The sequence below is a fragment of the Sprattus sprattus genome (genome assembly GCF_963457725.1).
Source record: "Sprattus sprattus genome assembly, chromosome: 19".
NCBI classification, from domain to species: Eukaryota; Metazoa; Chordata; class Actinopteri; order Clupeiformes; family Clupeidae; genus Sprattus; species Sprattus sprattus.
Genome location: NC_137917.1, coordinates 20451212 through 20472064, shown reverse-complemented (window position 1 = coordinate 20472064; position 20853 = coordinate 20451212). Strand labels below are relative to the sequence as shown.

The window sequence follows — 20853 nt, the reverse complement described above, 5'->3', positions numbered from 1 at the left end:
ACAAACTCCAGACAGGTGGACAAAAGCCCCCGCTCCCTGGCTGTTTGAAGCGCATCAGCACTGCCTCCCGAAGCGCCTCAAAGAAATGCGTCTTAGTTCACGCCTGCCGAGGCAGAAAGAAGACGCTCTGATCCCTGAGGAATAAACAAGTGGCCGATGTTGCATGAGGTCAGAGGGGATTAAAGCAGGCCTCCGAGGACAGCAGCTACCCATTCAAACGTGTGTGTGTGTGTGTGTGTGTGTGTGTGTGTGTGTGTGTGTGTGTGTGTGTGTGTGTGTGTGTGTGTGTGTGTGTGTTTAAGGAAGGCCTCCAAGGACAGCAGCTACCCATTCAAACGGCCTCCTCTCCCCCGAGAAGGAAGGAAATCAGTGAAACAGGACATGTATTTATCCCGGAGCCTGGTTTGAGGCTTTAGCATCACATTTGCCTTAAAGGGCGGCTGTGAGAGGATGGGCTGCCATCTTTTTCTAAAGCCCCGGCGGTCACTGCCTGCCTTTGGTGTTGAGCCATTAGCCATTCAGAGTTGAAGGAGTGTGTAGATGTGTATCGAGAGCTGGTGGCATTGATATGCTCCGCTTGAACTAACATTTACATTTAATGCCCCAGCCCAATCTCAACACAAAGAGATAGAGAGAGAGAGCGTGTCAGAGAGAGAGAGTGTCAGAGCGAGGCAGTCAGAGACCGAGCAATAGAGAGTCAGAGTAAGCAAGAGGGAGAGACAGAGCAAGAGAGAGAGAGAAAGAGAGAGAGAGAGAGCAAGAGAGAGAGAGAGATTCAGGGTGAGCGAGAGGGAGAGAGAGAGAGCAAGAGAGCACACAAATTAAATTCACACTGTATTTCTGTATTGTATTTCTACCGTTTGTCTTAGAATTAAGTAGCCTTGGAGAAACCCAAAAGTTCCAGTTTCTAAAGCTAAGATGAGACTTTGCATTTAAATAAAATCAGTGTGGGAGTCTCTGTAGCAGAGCAAGCAGGGGGCAGAGGAGGCGACTCCCCTGGGCCCTCGGTCACAGAAGGGCCCCTCTTGAACGTGTATTTATGTTGTTTAGTTGAATGTTTTAAATAACGTTTTTTGTGTCTTGATTGGGGCAAAAAATACTTACCAAAAAAGTCAGATTCGGACCATTTCTGTCTTCTATCGTTGATTTCACCCCCTTAATAGGGCTCCCACCATCCCAAGCCCAATGTACAGTTTTACAATCTTTAGGTTTCACAAATTCATGCATCTTCAAGGATTTTCCTCAATTGCTGGTTGCAATTTTTTTCTTATTACCCCAATATTTCAGCAAAAAGCAGACATGGATTATCTACGATTCATTTTTATGTTACTCAAAATCACAGCAATTTTCAAGGATTCCTGCAGCAAATTCGGTCACTTTTGCCCGCAGCAATCACAACAAACCCTTGAATATAGTCAGGGAACCATTTAAACTCAATACCAATATTTCCCATATGAAAAGGGATCTCTGCACAGCATCCATCTTTATAGCTGTGCCTACGCATCTGTTTTCTCAACAAAGATAGTCTGTCATTCAAATTAAGCTACATTGGCAAAAATAAGTTCAGTATTTTCTGCAACTATTTAAGCAACCTCATCTTACCTCTGCCTTGGACCTAACATTGAAAGAGGCAATGCTTAAAGTCTACTGGATTCCTAGTTGTTATTATCATATGGGCAACTAGAAAGCACAGGAGACAGCAGCACCTGTTGAAGCACTGGCTTCTAAATGAGTTAGTCAGCTAGCTAGCTATCATCAGCTAGCAAGAGTGGAGGTTTTCCCCGTCATTAGCTACCGCGTGCTTACATTATTGTCATTGCTGGCGATATTGAAAACGGGTGGACTAAACTGGCTCTGTATAGTGTTTTGAGAGATGGTCAGTATTTACAACTTATGACTCTAACAAATCTTGATGTTTGCTAAAAGAAAGACCAGTTGGCCAGAGGGAAGGAAGGGAGGTGGGTTGAGTTGAGTTCACTTGTCAGACATTTAGTCCCCTTGGTGAGTTAGTTAGTGGTTACTGAAATCAACCTGTATGTTACACTTGCTTATGAAGTGTATCCAATTGCTGTTATTTTTGGAAAATATAGCAGGGCTGCCCATGACTCATGCAAATGATGCCGCGCTGACTGCACCCATCTGCCACCCTTCCCTGCATTAAATCCTTATATATTAGGCCTTGTTTACCATACTAAAACACAATGCATTTTGAGCTCAACAGCAGCTGTGTGTAGAGCTTTTTAAAGTAAAGTGAATGTGTATTTCTAGTTTTAGTCAGATTATTGTCAGTGTAGTAGATCCATATGGCTATGGGGCAGTTCTCGGCTGGCAACCCATCATTAGAGGGAGGGTCCTTGTAGTGAAGGTCCTGCCGGAATGTCACAAAGCTGAAGCAACAAAAGTTCCTGACCGTGGCTGTGTAGTACGTACATGTCAGGGGAAAAAGGGGCATTGCGTGGCCCTGAGGGCACCATGAAAAGAGTTGCATCCACTGGCTCCCAATTACATTTCTGCTTGACTGACTCTCTAATGTTTGAGCCCATTTTGTTGGGGCTGCCAACAGGACTACTGGCATCTTCTGCTGTTGTTTAGGTGGCTTAGGGGAACTGCATACATCCCAGTTGTTAAAATAGGAACTAATGATGTCTTCCTTTACCTTACGTACAGCCCCTTGGCCTCTATTGTCAGTCTCCCTGCAGTCTGCCTTTCATTTTGAGACCCCTGCTCTAGGGTGACCAGACGTGCTCCGCCGGGACCCCAGGATCCACTTACCTGGTTTGAATGAATAGTGCCCTGGTCCTCCCTTGCCCAGGGAAGGCTGTGACATCATCTCAGGAGTAGTTAATCGCTTGTCTGGATGACAATTCAAAAGCTGAGGGATGATTGTAGAGGATCCCATATGGAGTTGGGGCAGTTCTCAGCTGGCAACACACATTAGAGGGAGGGACGAGCTGATTGCTCATTACTTATTTAAGGGTGGTTTCTCCCCCTTGCGTCACACCTGTGCGTCCGTGTTCTCCAGAGCTGAATCGCTCATGGAAGTGAATGACAATTACACCCGTCTGGCATCTCACTCCCTTACCTGACCACACATGACCTCGCTTATGGCTCCACGGCTTCTTCCCCTCCTCTGGGTTTGTGTACCTAGACACTGACCCATGAGTGTGACCTAGGCCAGCTGCTGTTCTACCCTATCCTTTTTGCTTTGTGTGGATTCTTGTTGCTGCTTATTTTCCTCCTTGTTAGCTGGGCTAACTGGTGGCATCCCCACATATCAAAGGTCAACAGGTCAAAGGTCAACCGGTCCTTGTTCACCTTCCCCACATCTTGTAACAGGTCAACTGGTATTTAGCGTGATTTAGCCTCTGGGGATCGCACCTGTTTCCAGTGACTGTAGGAAGCCTGAATTCCTGCTGTAGTGCACTGACTGGTTGGGGGGATGATTAACTACTAGACATCCTTTTCACTGTGTGTGTTTGTATGTATTTGTGTGTGTGTGTGTGTGTGTGTGTGTGTGTGTGTGTGTGTGTGTGTGTGTGTGTGTGTGTGTGTGTGTGTGTGTGTGTGTGTGTGTGTGTGTGTGTGTGTGTGTGTGTGTGTGTTGTGTGTGTGTGTGTGTGCTGCATCTTACTTACTGATCCCTCACATCTCACAATTGCAGTGTAGTGCATGGCTTGATTAATCATCGACGCACTTGAGTGGTTGTGTGCACTTGTAGTGCCTCTAGTGGTGTGTAGTGGTAGTAATATTTCTGTATCTGGTGAACATGGATTAACTCTTGGAAGTATGAATAGCCTCACTCATAATGGCTGACAAATAAAACCAAACAGGCTGACTGCTGAGAGGCGGACAGTCAGGTTGTAGACAAGATTAGTTGACTTAGCCACAACTATCCCTAGGAATGGGAGGGGTGCCAAACACACAACAAGTTCTGATTGAGTAAAAGTTAAAGGACGTAGTTAGTTCTAATTGCCCATAATGAACAGCCATCCACAACGAATTGGGAGAAACTAGTTTCCTTAAAAAAAAAAAAAAAAAAAAAAGACAGACCAGCGTTCATCCGTGGACCATCTTCTTTTGTGGTTTACAGACCGCAATAAACTTCAGATCTATACATCCAGCATCTTGACTTCTGATTGTGAAAGTTGCTCTTTTCTCTGCAACATAATGCACATTGATAGCACTGCCTCATTGGGGAGCTCAGGAAATAGTGACTGCTGGAATTTCTCTTTTCAGGTTGAGTTTCTCTTTTTGTATATTCCTTAATCAAATTTTTTTTAAATAATAAAGCATTGTATTTAACTATTTATTACACCTACAGCTCCTCCCAGTTGACTGTTTACTGATCAATTAAATACATTTCTAGTTCAGGGCTAATTACGTTGTCTCTGGTCTATTTCTTGTTGAGCCTGCTTTATGTAGCTGAGGTGGTAGAGTGAAGGGTAAGAATCTCTATACCTCTTGGTTGCATTAGGAAAGCAACGAAAATGCACTAATTTGTTTCCTAAAAATGTTCTCCTGAGTATTATAGTCCTACTCTGACTCATGCTGCCTCAACCATGTTGTAGGCCTACAGATAAGCATAAATGCTTAGTAATCAAACACTTGAAAATGATATTCCTCATTACCCATACTAATAAGGTATTCTGGCTAAATTCTGCAGTGTTGTATGACTGATAAACACTGCAGTCTAGGACTCCCTATTCCTCTCCCCATCAACCCTGGCTCTTCTTCTTTTTGTATTACTCATCTGCTCTCCCTGGTCCCATGCCCCTCTCCCTCTCTCTCTCCCTCTATCTCTCTCTCTCTCTCTCTCCCTCTATCTCTCTCTCTCTCTCTCTCTCTCTCACTCACTCATAAGACTCATAGTCAAAATGTGAAGAGATCTTTCGAAAACAACTCTAGAACCAAGGGTCTTGACTGGTTGGCAAAATCTGTTGCTACAAAGGAGCACCTGCCACCACGTCAGCATGGCTGGCTCCTTAAATGCCTCTGTTAGCACACGCAGCAGGAGGGGTTAAATATGAACAAGGGTACAAAAGCTAAATTTAAAGCAGATCACCAGGGTGTCTTCAGGCCAACACAAATACTAACGTCTGGTAAAATCCACAAAGGCCAAATCTGTAGCTCGAGGAGAGCTCACCGCGGCTTCCCTGCTCACCGGTGAGGTAAGGGATGTGGGAGGAGGGCGAGTGTAACCATCACTCCCTTCGTTTAATTAAAACTAACGACTCTAGGTGCCGTTGGAAGCCGCGGAGAGGAGCGGCCGGGCGGCATGTTTGTGCTGCTCGTTCGAATTCATTACAAGCACCATTCATTCTACTTAAGAACCTCCACAGCATCGTTTCAACACCTGACACGCGTAGCATGCAATTTTTTGGGGGGGAAGTGATATAAATGCAAATGAAATGACGATGTGAATAATGTGAGGGTAGGAAATTGTGATGGAGACGGCCAACCTGTTTTACGCAAAGCGCCCCCAAATACGTGGCGCCAACCATGTGCTAAACATTATTCACTGTATCCTGTAACATTTGTCTTGATCTCTTGGTTATTTCATCGTGTCATGCATTACGCTTTTTCAAACAGCCTTTTACCGTTTGGGAAAACCATTAGAATAGGTCAGTATACCTCCATGTTCGCATGAACATCATATGGAACGTGCATAAATGGTTTATGGTCCAGTGGCCCCTGGCGTGAACGAGGTCAAGATGGGATCATAGGGTGATGTGAAAAGATAATCATGTTTGTTTTTTTTTAATTATGGGAAATGCACTGCCTGTGGGTGAGCTGTGCTAGAACGCGATTGTGTGTCCAACTCAATAATGACACAATCATTAGTGTCAGTTAGTACTAAGTATCCCCAGGTGAGGAATGAGATGTAGGCCCAACGAAGTATATTATTGGGTTTATTAGAAAAAACATTTTTGCATTATTTACATACAAGCAATTATGAAACTATTTACACAGAACCATTTGAAAAAAAGAGTTTACAGAACAAATACAAAACTAAGGTACAAAATAATTTAAATAGAAGGCTACAAAAGTAAAATCAATATCAATATTTGTCATTGACTACTGAATACGAAAATGAGCAGCAAGAGTACTACGAGAGACTATGGCTCAGGTAGGCTAGATACATTCCATAAGAAGGTTCCTGGGACAAGTGGTTAGGCAAGACTCCTGAGCCGAATTTGAAAGCAACAAACAACCATGAAAAGGCAGTCAGTTCCAGTGGTTGAGTTTGAAAGGAACTGGCTGCCGATAACAGTCTTCGAATTCCACTGTTGGGTTTGAAAGAAGCGCTATCAAATAGTAAGTGAGCCTGGTCCGTGACGGGAAAGTCTCGACAGCCGGTTCGATGCCAGCAGTTCTTAGAACCTGCAGCAGAATCCCCAGCCCCTGTTGCCGCAACAGTTCCTGCAGTATCGGCACAGAGACATGTGACTCTGACGTTTTGTCCTGAACAGTGCCTTTGAAGAGAACCGAGAGGATAGATGTTAAGCAGGTTCACTGGGCGCGATGACGCGCCAACACGTCAAAGTAAAATGTGATTTCAGTATAATTCAGGTCCTTTAGCAAAAGCGCAGGGTCCACAATTTGCATGAGGAAGACGTATTGTGTTTAGCTATTCATTGAGCCTCTAGAATTACATACCAGGGAATTCGTGACTTCTGGTGATGTCACTGCAAGATCCTGCATTTCAGCCTCAGGTTTCCACGTTTCACCGGTCTGCACCTAAGCATGGATGACGAACTGGGTTAAGGCCTATTCCACAAGACACAATCTAATGCATTAAACGTTATTTTTTTATGCAAAACTGTATGACAATTGGAATAATGCAAAGTAATTTCAACTTACCTCAGAGAGAGGAACAGCAGCGCTGCTTAATATGCAAATACAAGCGAACACTACCGTGACAGCAATAAGTGTCGTGAAAGGCTTCATTTTTTGTTCCGATTGTGTCTTCAAGGTTTTGAATTGAATTGCGTGACTGTAGGTCTCGTTTGTCTATCTTTGTCTCGTTTTCTATCTTGGCGTGTATCTGCTATTTTCTTTTGTCCCCGTTTTGAATATCCGTAAGATGTTATCAAGGTCCCAGAAAGTTTAGAATTGTCGGTTGCAGTTGAAGTTTTTCTTTGTCATACTTGCTTGAGTGACCCACACCGGTATTTATGTCCATTTGGACACCGTTACCTCTTCCCCGCCCTCTGGAGTTGCGCGACCTCTTCTCGTAATCTATTGCTCAACTCCGTTTGGGAATTTTCGACTCATCTGAAATATCTCGCCTGCCAAATTCAGCCAACAACATAGCTAGAACATACATGTTGTAATTATAACCTATTTCACTATCAAAGCGCCGAATAAATTACACTGACGTCAGAAATGGAATCCCTAGAACAGGGTGACACATGTAGACTCTGGATCATTGATCTTATTTTTTGTGTCGTTCAGTTAGTGGAGAGCATCTACATAGGCTATCTACAATCTACATATAAATTAAGTAGCGCCAGACCCCTATTAGCATTTACATTTTTTTTTTTTTATCTTTGGGAAACTCCTGGGTAAATTCCAGGCTTGACCTACATTAGGTCAGTGGCTGCTCACAGTTCCTCTCTCCTGCTGACATTGGAAATTCCTCCTCCGGAAACGAATAGCTCAGGCGTGTACTGATTGAAAGGAGCGCACCGTTTAACACAAGTAATATAATTATAACCTTTCTTACGAAATAATTATAGTAACATTTTTAATACCTTAATTGAGGAATTATATGGAAGGAACCTGGCGTTTCAAAGACCCAGAGACTCAACGCCAGAGGAGAAATTAATTGAGCTCTATGAAGTCATATTGAAGGAAGGAGCCTGACACAGCCCTCCTCACTGCAGTGTATAATTCTCTTAACTCAAATGGCCATACAGCTGAATAGCATGGCCTAGAGTCCATAGGGCTCTACACGTGTTAACAAGTTTGATTGGATTCTGATTTCCACTTAAGGTGTACAGCCACAGATTCATGAATCCACACTGAGCTTTTTTTTTTAAAGCCTACATTGTCACAAATAAACATACAGCATCATCTGAAGAGAGGGTTTCCCTTGCACACCAATAGACATGTGATAATTACAGGTTGTAGACAACATTCACCTCTTTGTATAACACGTTTAAATTCATGTTGACACATGGCATTGACATTCGACATTCAGTCTGGTATGACTGACATTCGTGGCATTTGGTGAATAGTAGGGTACATGACAACTTAAATTACACATTTCACAAATGCAAATGTCAAAAAAAATCCTTGTTGATACGACCAGGGGCACCACTAGAAATGTTGGGCCCTTTTAAATAATATAATACTGCACCCCCACTACCCACACTCCCACGCGGGCTGCAGTTGCTGTAAGCTCACCCACAAAACCAATTTGATGACCTGAAGCTTGATAGTTTACCTTTGTAGGCTGGCAGCGCGAGTGAAGTCTAGTGGTAATTTCCTTATACTGTCACTGATAGTTCACGTATGGAGAGTCACAGGTACATGAAAGGTATGTCTCACTAGTTCACACTTTTGTTCTAAACACAAAGGCACAGACCTACTGTAAACCCAGCTAATACATTTCACCATTAGGTGTCAGAATTTAGCAAACATAGAGATTTACCCTAGCTTTAGCTAATAGGTAAGTAGAAGAAAATTAGTCTACGCCTTGCTGCTGCAAACGTCTTCAGTAAACATAATTGTAGTTCATCCACTCCTCTCTTTCATTTAGTGATTCACTAGGCAACAGGCTGTTTGATGAAGACCTATTTCATTGATATAAGAATATATATAGGACTATATGATGCATGAAATGCACTTACACAGTGTAAATGTTCATTTAATAGAATTCAGGAAATTCAAGTAAAAACTAAAAATATGAATCTTATTGAATTAAAATTAAATTAAGTAAAAATTAAGATATTTTCAATGGACCATTGGCGAAGGCACCAAGGCCAGAGGGGTGAGACATAAAGGCCAACTGGATTGTTTTGCCAACAAATAAAGCAATAAACCACACCAAATAATTGTATTATGTGTAGATTTCCATTTGAAAAAATATTAATATATTTTTAATGCAATGCAATTTTAATTACTAACTGATTTTTGCTAATTACATTGGTCATTATGTTCTATGACAGCCCTTAGAGTCATCCTAACTCAACCCCCCACCCCCACCCCCCTACACACACATACACACCAAAATAACTGTATTATGTGTAGATTTCCATTCGAATTTTTTTTTTTTAATGCAATGCAATATTAATGACTAACTGATTTTTGATAATAACATTGGTCATTATGTTCTATGACAGCCCTTGGAGTCATCCTCCACACACACACTTATGGCGCCTCTGGCTATGACCATGTCATAATGATCAAAACATGTCCTGACTGTGTATGCGCCAGTCTGTCTCATTCAGTGATAACCCTGTGACAGCCATTATTGACACTGGGCAAGCAGAAAACCACTGTCAACAGATGAGTGAAGTCAATGCCAATGAATGAGTCCTGATTGGCGTCAGGTCAGAAATACGTGTTCCTGCTAATTTCTGTCCTGGCTCGTGGATATCAAAGCAAACATCTAACATATAATTTCATCGCCTTTGCGCTTGCTCCAGGGAGGTTCAGGCCCTGGGCTCTGTAAAGACAATGTTGTTGTTTTTAGCACTATATAAATTAAATTGAATTGAAGTTAATTGATTTGAATTGAACTGAACTGAACTGAGCTTGAATTGAATTGAATTGAATTGAATTGAATTGAATTGAATTGAATTGAATTTAATTGAATTGAATTGAATTGAATTGAATTGAATTGAATGGAATTGGCTAGACCAGACCAGACCAGACTTAAGTGTTTGGTACAGCTCCTAAGGGTGTTTTTCCTGTTTACAGTTAGTAACCTATATTTAACCAAATATGAGTTAGATAGCAATCTTTTATGAGGTCTAAATTAAAATATTAGAGTATTGTTTTAAAGACCACAGTTCGATTTAATAAAAGTAACATGTAGGGCTTGACAAATATTGCGGTGAAAAAAAAATCATACCTCCTCTTTAGGGCCACATGTCGGCCTAGGTTATTTGGTAAAGTAAAGAATTTATAATAAATAAAAAATATTGCATTTTATTTGTATAGCACACTTTCACAAACAAAGATGTCTCAAGGTGCTTAAAGTAAATCACAGTGAGATCGTGACTGTTCTTCAATATATACATGCACAGAAGTGTGGACAGCACTATCAGTGAGAAATCTGAGCAAACACAGCCAGGCTCCACTGTGACGGGTGTTGTGCAGAATGGGCGCCACTCTACCCCTCTCTCCCCGTTTCGCGGTGTGGGGCAATGACCTCCCGATTTCTCTCCCCCTCCCTCCTTCCTTTCTTCTCTACTCGCTCATTTGTACCCACATGTGAATACACACTCGAACGTTCATTCTGTTTGTGTCTCGCTTTTGTTTTTCTAACATTCGCAACTCTCTGACATGTGATGCTGTCACTCACAATGCCCTCCAGAACTGCCACTCAAACACTTACTAACCTATTTGGTGATGAGTTTATATCCTACTTCAAATGATACGCTCAGGGCCTACCATTTAGCCTATATGTTAGAAGGGATAACCAGCCTTATTACTACATAATATGGATTGATGACCCAGAGAGAAGTTAGAAATGTTTAAATGTTTTAAACAAGTTTAACTATTTGATAAAATGAAAATGTTTAACTATTCAAATCTAGAAATAATGTTTAAAAAAATCTGATGGGCTTTAAAATGCAGGTAGTATGTGAACGTCTCAACATAGGGGGTCCCTATCTTTTTTTTGAATTGTCATGAAAAGTTTGGAAACCACTTAATAACACATACATACATATGCCCACACAGGGCGCACCATACACACACACATATGAAAAAGATTAAGTTGTTCCTCTTAAACTAGGGCAGCTCATACACCCTCCTCACCATGTACTCATTAAAAAGGAGCTTGCAGAAGCGAAGACAGTAATAGACACTTGAGTTCAAAGAGCACCTTCCAGTAGACAACAATGTCAAGTCTGCTAGACTGAGGCCTATGTTGGGTCCCTCTGGAGTTAATATTATGCCTAAGTAAATCAGAAAGCAGAACACATTTCCTCTTTGAAACAGTACCACACCCAATGTGAGTTATCTGAGATTTTTTTTTTTTACATCTGTGTATTTTGCAGAGAGTTTCCTCAAATGTAAACCTACAATACAGAAACTGTGTAAAAAGAGCTAACCCTTACCATACAGGAATTCATTATAGGCATTAAAATGATAAAGGTGCCGTACATTTGGCTGTTTCTATGTTTACACGTTATGTGAGAGTAACACAAAATACTAAGGAAGTTTCTTTTGAGCTTATCTTTAACATGAAGCGTCTGTTTAAGAAAGCTCAAAATGTTATCTTCAAAGATATGTCCTAGAGGTATCAGCATGGCAGGCCACCTTGAGGTGAGACTCCAGTTATTGCCCCCTGAGGACTGGGCTCTTCTGAGGCAGACTTGTAAAACTACACAACCTTCCAAGTAAGTATGGCATGTCTTTTTTACTGTTTAAGCTTAATGCCTTGAGTTTTGTGACGACCTTCTGTCAGTTTCCTTGGCCACGACAGTTTATACTAAAGGCTGAAACTGAAGACATGTGTGGGTGTTGTGTGTCTGTGGCTCGCTTTTATCATGTGTTTAAAAAAAAAATGTACTCCCTCGGATGGCAGGAGGAGAAAAGAAGGGAGCCTTCTGGACCATTTTGACCTTGGTGAGCACAGCAAGCACACTCCAGAGCATCGAAGTCTGTACTCAAGGTGCTTTGCATCAAAAGCACCTCAATGATCTTTCAAAAAAAAAATATATATAATCCATTGTTCAGCATATTTCCCCGAGTCTCACTCCATTTGTGTGAGGAGCAGGCCGTACAAAAAAACTAAATGCTCAAAAGATGGCACCTTCAAAAGTAAACATGAAAACACCTCCTGCAGTATAACACAGATGCCAAGTCTAGCCTGCACAGCACAGTTTGAAGTCTGTTTCTTATTCAACACAGGTCCTTGGGCTGATGGCACACTCTGTACGTTTTAGTTACATCATTCCTTAATGTGGGGAGGAATGTGGTAGTAGTCGGGTTTTAGTTGTTATGTAGTGATAACGCCACACACAGATGAGAGGCTTTGGTGCATAAAGGTGTACGGATGTATGTATGAATAAGTTATACCTAATAGGGAAAGGAATTCTGCGCACAGTCGAGCAGACTCCTCTGTCCCTCTACTGGGACTAGAGCACAAACTGGTGGCCTACGCAAGCAGGCTTTACACCCGGCTGAGGTGACAGAAAATGGTTGTGCTTTAACTGTCTTTGGTATTAGTAACACTAACTGGGAGGGGAACACATTAACTCCCTCTCTCTCGCTCTCTCTCTCACTCACACACACCGACACACACACACACTCGCATGCACGCATTCACTCACTCACCCACACACAATAGGGACTTCCGACAGTGCCAGTGTCTCGGGTGCATGTCTGTCTCTTTTGAATGAAGGCGAGGGGTGCGGAGACAAAGCTGTGAAGATTGAGGATTTGTCAGGCAAATCACGTTCAGGAGACGGCAGTGTGAGTTTGAGAAGATCCAAGGATCCAACGCCGTTTCGGGAGCGAAACAGAAGGAGGTGGCAGATTCTTCACTCCGTCTCAGAGCTTTTCTTTAATGAGATATAGAACAGATCAGGTGTGTCGCCCCATGTCACTGTACTGCGTGGTGTATGGCTGCTTTCGGGTGTGGGGTGTAAATTATAGGGGGGGGGGGAAAAATCCCATTTGTTGTCATGGAGGGAAACCACAGTGGAGCACGAGAGGCGAGAGTTAACGTAGATCGAGGTCAAAATAGATTCCGCTGGTGGTATTGATCCATGGGCATTTTGTATCGAGAGACAGAGAGGGAGAGAGGGAGAGAGGGAGAGAGAGAAAGAGAGAGGGAGAGAGAGAGGGAGAGAGGGAGACAGAGAGGGAGAGGAAAAGCTCTATGATGTCCCAACTGCCTGGCCGTTGGAACACAGGTTCAGAGATCAGGCACTTCAAACAGAGCAGGGGACATTCAGACGCCTGCCTGTGTGCTCGTCTGGCGGCTAACAGACGGGCCAAAAAAGAAAAAAAAAAGGAGGGATGACGACTGAGGGATAAAGGGGTGGGTAGGGAGAGCGCTGAGAAAGAGAGACAAAATATGACGGAAGAAAGGTGAAGATATGCAAGGATATGCAAACGATTTGGCCTAAACCCATGATAGAATCAAATAAATTGTCCAATAATTGCTCTGAAGTCTAGTCGGATTACCAATGTTTAGATGTGCTCATTGTGGTGGAAAATTAGTGTTTTAGTGCTTTATGTTATTCCCACAGACACCCAGTGTGTGCATGTGTGTCGAAGTTAGAGAGAGTGTTTGTCACCTGTCCCTCATAATACAGGATTCCACCGTATTGGGAAAAGAAAAGTATGCGTCCTGAATTAAATCTATAAGGGTCAAAATTTGTCCCATATTTTCATACACTTTGTTTCACATATAACACACTTGGTCTGCAAAGTGCTAAGAATAACAAACCATCGAGTCAACCCTAAGCAGTTAAACATACAAGTGGAGAAGAGAATTTCAGTGGTGACCTCCAGACAGACAAGCTCTGGCTCTGCGTGCTGTGTGAGACTGCCCATCACGTCAAGTCTCTCTCTCTCCCTCTTTCCCTGTCTCTCTGTCCCTCTCTCACTCCTTTTCTCTCTGTCTCTTTTCTCTTCCCCCCCCTGTCTCTCTATTTCCCTGTCTCTTTCTTTGTCTTTCTTTCCCCGTCTCTCTCTTTCTCGCTCTGTTTGTCTCTCACGGCTCCCGATCTCACTCGACGTTGACCCCTCCTGTGCCAGCTTCCACTCAGTCATTCTGAAGGGCAAAAAGTAGGCCAGAGTGACTGACTGACTGGACAGATGCTACGGAACCAAAGAAACTTCATTCTTAATGAATCTATTGTCTAATGGCTGTGGGGAACGCTTACTGATGATGTCCTTTTGTTTGGGATGGACGCCATGTTATTACCTCCGCCAAGGAGGTTATGTTTTCGCCCCTGTATGTTTGTTTGTCTGTTTGTCAGCAGGATTACGCAGAGACGCATGGACCGATTTCCATCAAACTTTGTGGGGAGATTGGGTAATATAATGGCAATAATTGATTAGATTTTCAGATGTCAAGGTCAAAGGTCAAGGTCACAAGGCGGAGGTTTGCATTCTCTGAATGCTCCCATTCTTGTCTTTGTGATGTTTTAGTCTGGTTTGTGACTAACCAACCAGTATTACAAATCCAAAGTCTAATACAAATACACTTGTTATTCAAGGGCTTTCGTTTATTTGTCAATAAAGCACTTAGGACCTGGGGAGGGGGGTTGACTAGGGGGTGTGGCTTGGTACCCCTTATTTCTGCCACATAGAAGGTGGCAACTGTAGTACTGAGAACTTTTCGGTGCCCTCACCACTATGCCCAGGTGTTTCACCCACAGTTTCTCTCATCTGGGTCAAAAAACCTACTCTCTTTGGGTTTGTTACAAGCTATCTTCATGTTGTTGATACACAGGCACTGTACTGTACAAGTAACCTCACAGTAACTTTCCATCGAACAATTAGTCATGCTATCACGAGCTGACAACCTACTAAAAATGTCAGAAAATGTTCTTGAACTTGTTCTTTACTGGGGTTCACTCTCCAGAAATTGGAATCTTAGTATCAAAAGCAATATATGCTTGTTTTTTTGTCTGACAAGCTACTGTATTTCTTCTTACCAGGCATTTTTTATGTTAGATTATTTCACTTGCTTCAAGCGTTTCCGTCCTCAATTATCAAAGGTATTATAACTTGTTACTGAGATTTTATTAGTGGGTCTGAGCAAGTAAATGCTTGAAACTAGAATTGCCATAATTATAAGGCTGTTTGATCACCATCGACCAAACTACAAAGTCAGAATCAGTGTGTAAGTGCAGAAGTGTACTTGTTTTCACACATTTTACTGTTCTGTTGGCAGATAATTGTGCTTATTTTAAGAAATATATCCCCCATTTTATCACTTTTTTTCTTGTTTTTGAAAACTGAACTTTTGCAGTGCAGCACGGCACCCTCCCTTGCCTTCTTCCCTGCCCCAAGCCACAAAGACCCCATACACTCCCTACCCGGTGACCTGATCATCTGCCTTTCTCCGGTGCCTTCGACACTATCCAGTTTACACTGTTGCATGAGAAGCACCAAAGAATGAATCTAGATGCTTCCACAACATTCTGGATTATTGACTACCTGTGGACAGACCAGTTAGTGCAGCTGAGGGGATGTGTGTCTGAACAGGTGTGTGTGTGAGGGGATGTTTCTGAGCAGGTTTGTGTATCTGAGGGGATGTGTGTCTGAGCAGGTGTGTGTAACTCAGGGGATGTGTGTCTGAGCAGGTGTGTGTGTGTCTGAGGGGATGTGTGTCTGAGCAGGTGTGTGTGATGAAGAGATGTGTGTCTGAGCAGGTGTGTGTCTGAGCAGGTGTGTGTGATGAAGGGATGTGTGTCTGAGCAGGTGTGTGTGTCTGAGGGGATGTGTGCCTGAGCAGGTGGTAAGCAGCACAGGAGCACCGCAGGGGACTTCACCCTGAGCACCTCAGACTTCCAATACAACTCAGTGTCCTGTCATCTGCAGACATGCTCAGATGACCCTGCAGTTGTGGGTGAGAGGTGGACAGTAAGCTGAGGATAGGGAACCGGTCGATCGATTTGTAGCATGGTGTGGTAACAACCACATCCTCTTAAATGTGACCAAGACAAAGGACATGGTTGTGGATTTTAAGAAGACCGGGACTTAGCTGAAGACTATTTCCATCCTGGCAGACAAGGTGGAAGTGGTGGGGATCCACAGATACAGTATATGGGGGTTCACCTGGACCACAGACTGGACTGGAAATGGATCACTGAGGCTGTCTACAGGAAGGAACGGAGCAGACTTTACTTTTAGAGAACGCTTAGGTGATGTTGCATATCTTTAATCAGTCTGTTGTGGCAAGTGCAATTTTCTTTGCAGCTATCTGTGGGGGCCACAGCATCCGAGGCAGATCTCTAAGAAACTGAACGAGCTGATAAAGAAGGCTGGCTCTGTGCTGAAGACTGCTCTGGAGCCCTAGAGTTGGTTGTGGAGAGAAGGATGTTGCATAAGCTGCTCAACATGATAGACTGAACACTACACCTCCCCCAACACAACCTACTGGTCAGACAACACTTCACCCACCCTACAGAACCTACTGATCAGACAACACTACACCCACCCTACAGAACCTACTGATCAGACAACACTACACCCCCCCAAACACAACCTACTGATCAGACAACACTACACCTCCCCAACACAACCTACTGGTCAGACAACACTTCACCCCCCCAACACAACCTACTGATCAGACAACACTACCCCCCCCCCCCCCCCCCCCCTCCAACACCACCTACTGATCAGACAACACCCCACACAACCTACTGGTCAGACAACAGACTGTCTTCAGTCGGAGGCTATTTCTGCTCTGCTGCAAAAAGGGCCGCCACAGGAGGTCATTCCTGCCCACTACAACAGCCGTCTACAATGACCCCCCTCTGTGCTGGGAGACCAGACTCCTGCAATGCACATTTTACATTCCATTTGCACATTAATAACAGTAATATTTTGCCTTCTATTCATTTCTTTTTTTATTTAATATAATTTAGTTATCTTTATGTGTGTGTGTGTGTGAGTACATATTTGCTATTCTGTGTTCTGTCTTTTTACCTACCTCATTGTGTGAAATGTCCCTTTGGATATAAATAAAGTTTTCTCTCTATCTGTGTGTCTGTCTGTCTAAAATCCTTTGCTGCTGTGCGCTCTAGTCTTCTGAAAGATAAAACTTGGAATAAGAGAATTTCCTCAGCAATTCACTACATGGTCCATCAGACATCATATCTTATAAAGCAACAATGCTGCATATGAATCATAAGAGCTTAACTCATCACACTCACCGTCTCAGTTCGTTGCTTGAGGAAAAGTGTGGAAGTAAGCGTAATGATTTGCTCATAAACATAGAGGAAGAGATTCAGTGTTTTAAATTTGATTGGTGGGACATATTTGATTGGTGTTGAAACGGACCTCAGATAAGCCGACTAAGCATGAAGACCACTATTGCATGTCACGCTCCGCTGCATGGTAATAAAAATGATATCTTCTTGGATGCACCAGGAGAGCACTTGAAGACTGCTGAGATCAATTTTGATCCACTTAAACAAAAACATCAGCAGTAGCCATTATTTATTTATCTGTATTTTTATTTGAACAGTCCATCAGAAAGAAAGGGCTGATGACGGGGTGTTTCATAGGATGTAGCTCTCAGTCAAGTTGAGCTCTTAAAGCAGCAATAAGGAGTTATTTTCCTAAACTAGCACGCCAACTTCCTAAAAGGCATGCAAAAACCCCAACAACAGCCCAGTTGACACTGATAGAAGCTTGCCAACACAAAACTAACTAGTGTCTTTTGGCAGTATAGCTGGCAATGTCATGCTGTGAAAGCTTATCTTCCATTTTTGCAAGGGGTTCCAGCCAGGGAACAAACTACATAGTGCACATCCTGGATGGCTAGTGAGGAAGTCACAGGTGTTTATTGGTCCTTCACATGACAATATATTATCAAAATTAATTTGAGGACGATACCAAAACCAGTTGCCTATAAAACCATACCTAAAATTGTTGCATAGTGTTACTTATGGACAATTTTTTTGGAGGTTTTACCTGCTATAAAAAAAGTATTAATATATATTTATATATAAATAAAAGAATGACAACATTTAATTTGAGTGCTGTCCTTGGTACCTCTGCCTCATGAGATATGTCCACCCTCTACCCACCCACTCCAATTAAAAACACACAACGACACAAAAGACTACGCTGAAGAGCTAAGCTGAATTTCAGGGGCACACAACTCCTGCTGTTGAGTGCTTTCCCCTCGTTTGAATGCGATGGAAGTGTCTGAACTCTGTACTTCATGATCTGTGATTGGTGGGGTACTAGTAGGGTCCTGTAATTGCCAAACGGTACAATGCCTTGCAATTTACACGCATTGTTGTAGCAATTACGTAGCCCTGCTTGTTATAGATAATATGGTGAGAGCTCTACATTGTGTGGACTCCAACAGTGTGTGCTGGTGTTATGGGCTTAGCTGAGCTTTCCTCTTTCTTCACCAACCCAAAATGGGAGATAGAAAAGGGAACAAAAAAAACATCATAGACCTCACTTGTCTAACAGGCTTGGATTTCTATCCCTCCAAACCGACACCTAACAACTTATTACACTGCGCTCCTCACTGTACAGGTTTCTCTTTGAGGGCTTTGATGTGTGAAGCTAGTTAAAGGTGAGAGAGGAAAAAAGCGAAGAGAACTTTTGAACTGTGACCCTCCTAACAAGCCTGAAAGGAGGACTGTTAGCGCTACGGATGTTGAAGTGATGCACAGCAAACTGTTAGGTGCCCTGATAATGTCGTTCAGAGGATGAAGACAAAGCGACTGGGAGAGTTTCGTAACAGTCTATGCATTTAATCTTAGCCATGTAATAACTGAAAGGATTTCAGATGTAACAGGAGACATTGCAGACTTTTTTTTCTTTCTTAACATTTCCTTGCAAAGATCAACTGAGTAGAAAGGAGTTTATTTTTTCTTTAAGAAAAGCACCACAGAGTTCTCCTCTGATCTTCCATACTGAGATGGTGGATGATAATGATGAAGTACCAAACATAAAAAAAAATTGGTTTCTGTTCTTCGTTTCAATTTTCAAAAGATAGTGGAACATCCCCCCCCCCCCCCCCCCCCCCTAGATACCACAGTGTTGGGTATGTGGAACAGAACAATGATGACAAAAAACAACGATCAACCAGTTGAAACCTAATAAGGACAAATGATCATTTTAAACATCATCAAATGAAACAAATCATAATTAACTAAAAGAACTGACATCAGTAATGTTTAACAGAATTAAGCTAAAGAGACACAGCAAAGCCACATACATTCTTCACAAACCAGCCATGATTACTCAGAAACCATATTGACCTTATACATATAATACTGAAGGGCCTCAACGCTCAGTATTTGACAGATCAGGGGTTTTTCCTTGATCCTTAAGTTCCCAAAGTGAAGTCTAATTTTCTTTGCATATTTAGGAGCGGAATTCAATCAAGAATTTTGGCATCCCCAATGTTCTCAGTGAGACTGAAATGTCCTTGAAATACCCTCTCGGTCTTGTCGCCAGTGTGTTACCTCATGCGGTAAAGAGATTGTCTTGTGCACCCTAGATGTGTTTTGACGAAAAACTACCGAGAATAATAATTCAGACATTTTAATTTTGACAGCTTTGCCAGCATTCTCAGCACAATGAAAAAATTAAAAAATCTTCCTTCATGACAAGAAATCAATTGCTGTTATCCACAACACCCACCACGCCCCTCCTCTCATGCTGGTTAAATATGCTAGGACATGTCTCATTGCTATTCTAAATGCTTTCAAATAAATACAAATATAATCCATTTATTTCCATGTAAAACTGTTGATGATGGTAATAAACCAGCTTTGGTCACATTTAACACATCAAATCATACTGGACGACAGACACTGTCTCCAAAGAATCTCAAATTTGGGGTAAAACATAACAATATTATTGGTATTACTCTAATGTAAAAGGTATTCCTTCTCCTCCACCTCCTCCTCCCAAACTCAACTTTCAGCTATGAGGTCTGCTTTTACTGATTATCACGTATTTGCCCAGAGGTCATTCACGCCATACATGTCAAAGAAACCTGTCCTGTTACAGCACTACACTGAACCTCTATAATCAATGAATTCATGACTTAATTAATTGCCTCATTCATATTTCAAAAATGGTGCAAATTCATTGATTTTAAACCAACATTGTCATACATTTTTTTTTTTTTTAAACTCTGCTTCACGTTTGGCATGGCACCACTGTTGAACAATGAACTATCTAAGAGTTCCCGGGGTTCATCAGATGCCAAGCTGTGAATTCTCCTGAAATGAAAAGTAACAGGTCTTCGATCTAGGTTAACAACGCAGAAAACTACACATTAAGGGAAGGCTGTTGTGGTGCTGAAGGGCATTAGTGAGAGCCGGGTCCCCTTGGTCTTCGTTACGTGACTGACTAATTAAAGCAATCGACTGGCTTGAGAGCGTTGTCAGGTATGTTTTTTTTTTACCACCCTAGGCCTTTTGTTATTCACTAATGGCAAGGTTACTACAAAACCCCAACCTCATGACTGCTCTGAACAAATAAAAAAAAAAACCTTCTCCTTTCCTTACAAGCGAGAGGTCTGATAATATACACAAGCACTACTATTTTTTTCCTCCTCTGTTCACTCAAAGACGACCGGTGTCCTTTCAAGGTTGAAATGTGATAAGAAAGCAATCTCTTCAAACAGGGCCTTCCATTTCTGCAGCTCAGATCAACACATTGTGTTTAAGGAGCTGTTTCCTATTCAGAAGGCCGGACTTAATGGATTATGCAATGTTCAGTTTGCTCCCATGCATAACTCGCCTCTCCTCGAGGATGAAATCAACAGGTGTTAGGCTAATGCAATGGAACATTAACAGAAGGGGACAGTGAATACAATAAGTTGGGTAGGGTTGCAGTGGGGTGGGGTGGTGGGACTAAAATATGGTTGTCACATGTGTTTATCGATGTTCATGTCTGAATCAAACCAAAGAAATCCTAGATAAAATGAAACATCACAAACATTTTCAA

General features: G+C 42.4%; 1 protein-coding gene across 1 annotated transcript in view; it reads right to left on the bottom strand.

The window, feature by feature from the left end:
- Window positions 1–19561: 19561 nt before the first annotated feature.
- usf2l (upstream transcription factor 2, c-fos interacting-like) overlaps window positions 19562–20853 on the bottom strand; it is a 15119-nt gene continuing 13827 nt past the window's right edge. Inside the window, exon 11 of the mRNA XM_080857291.1 lies at window positions 19562–20853. This exon is cut by the window's right edge and continues 548 nt beyond it. The gene's annotated coding sequence lies outside the window, so the exon portion shown is untranslated.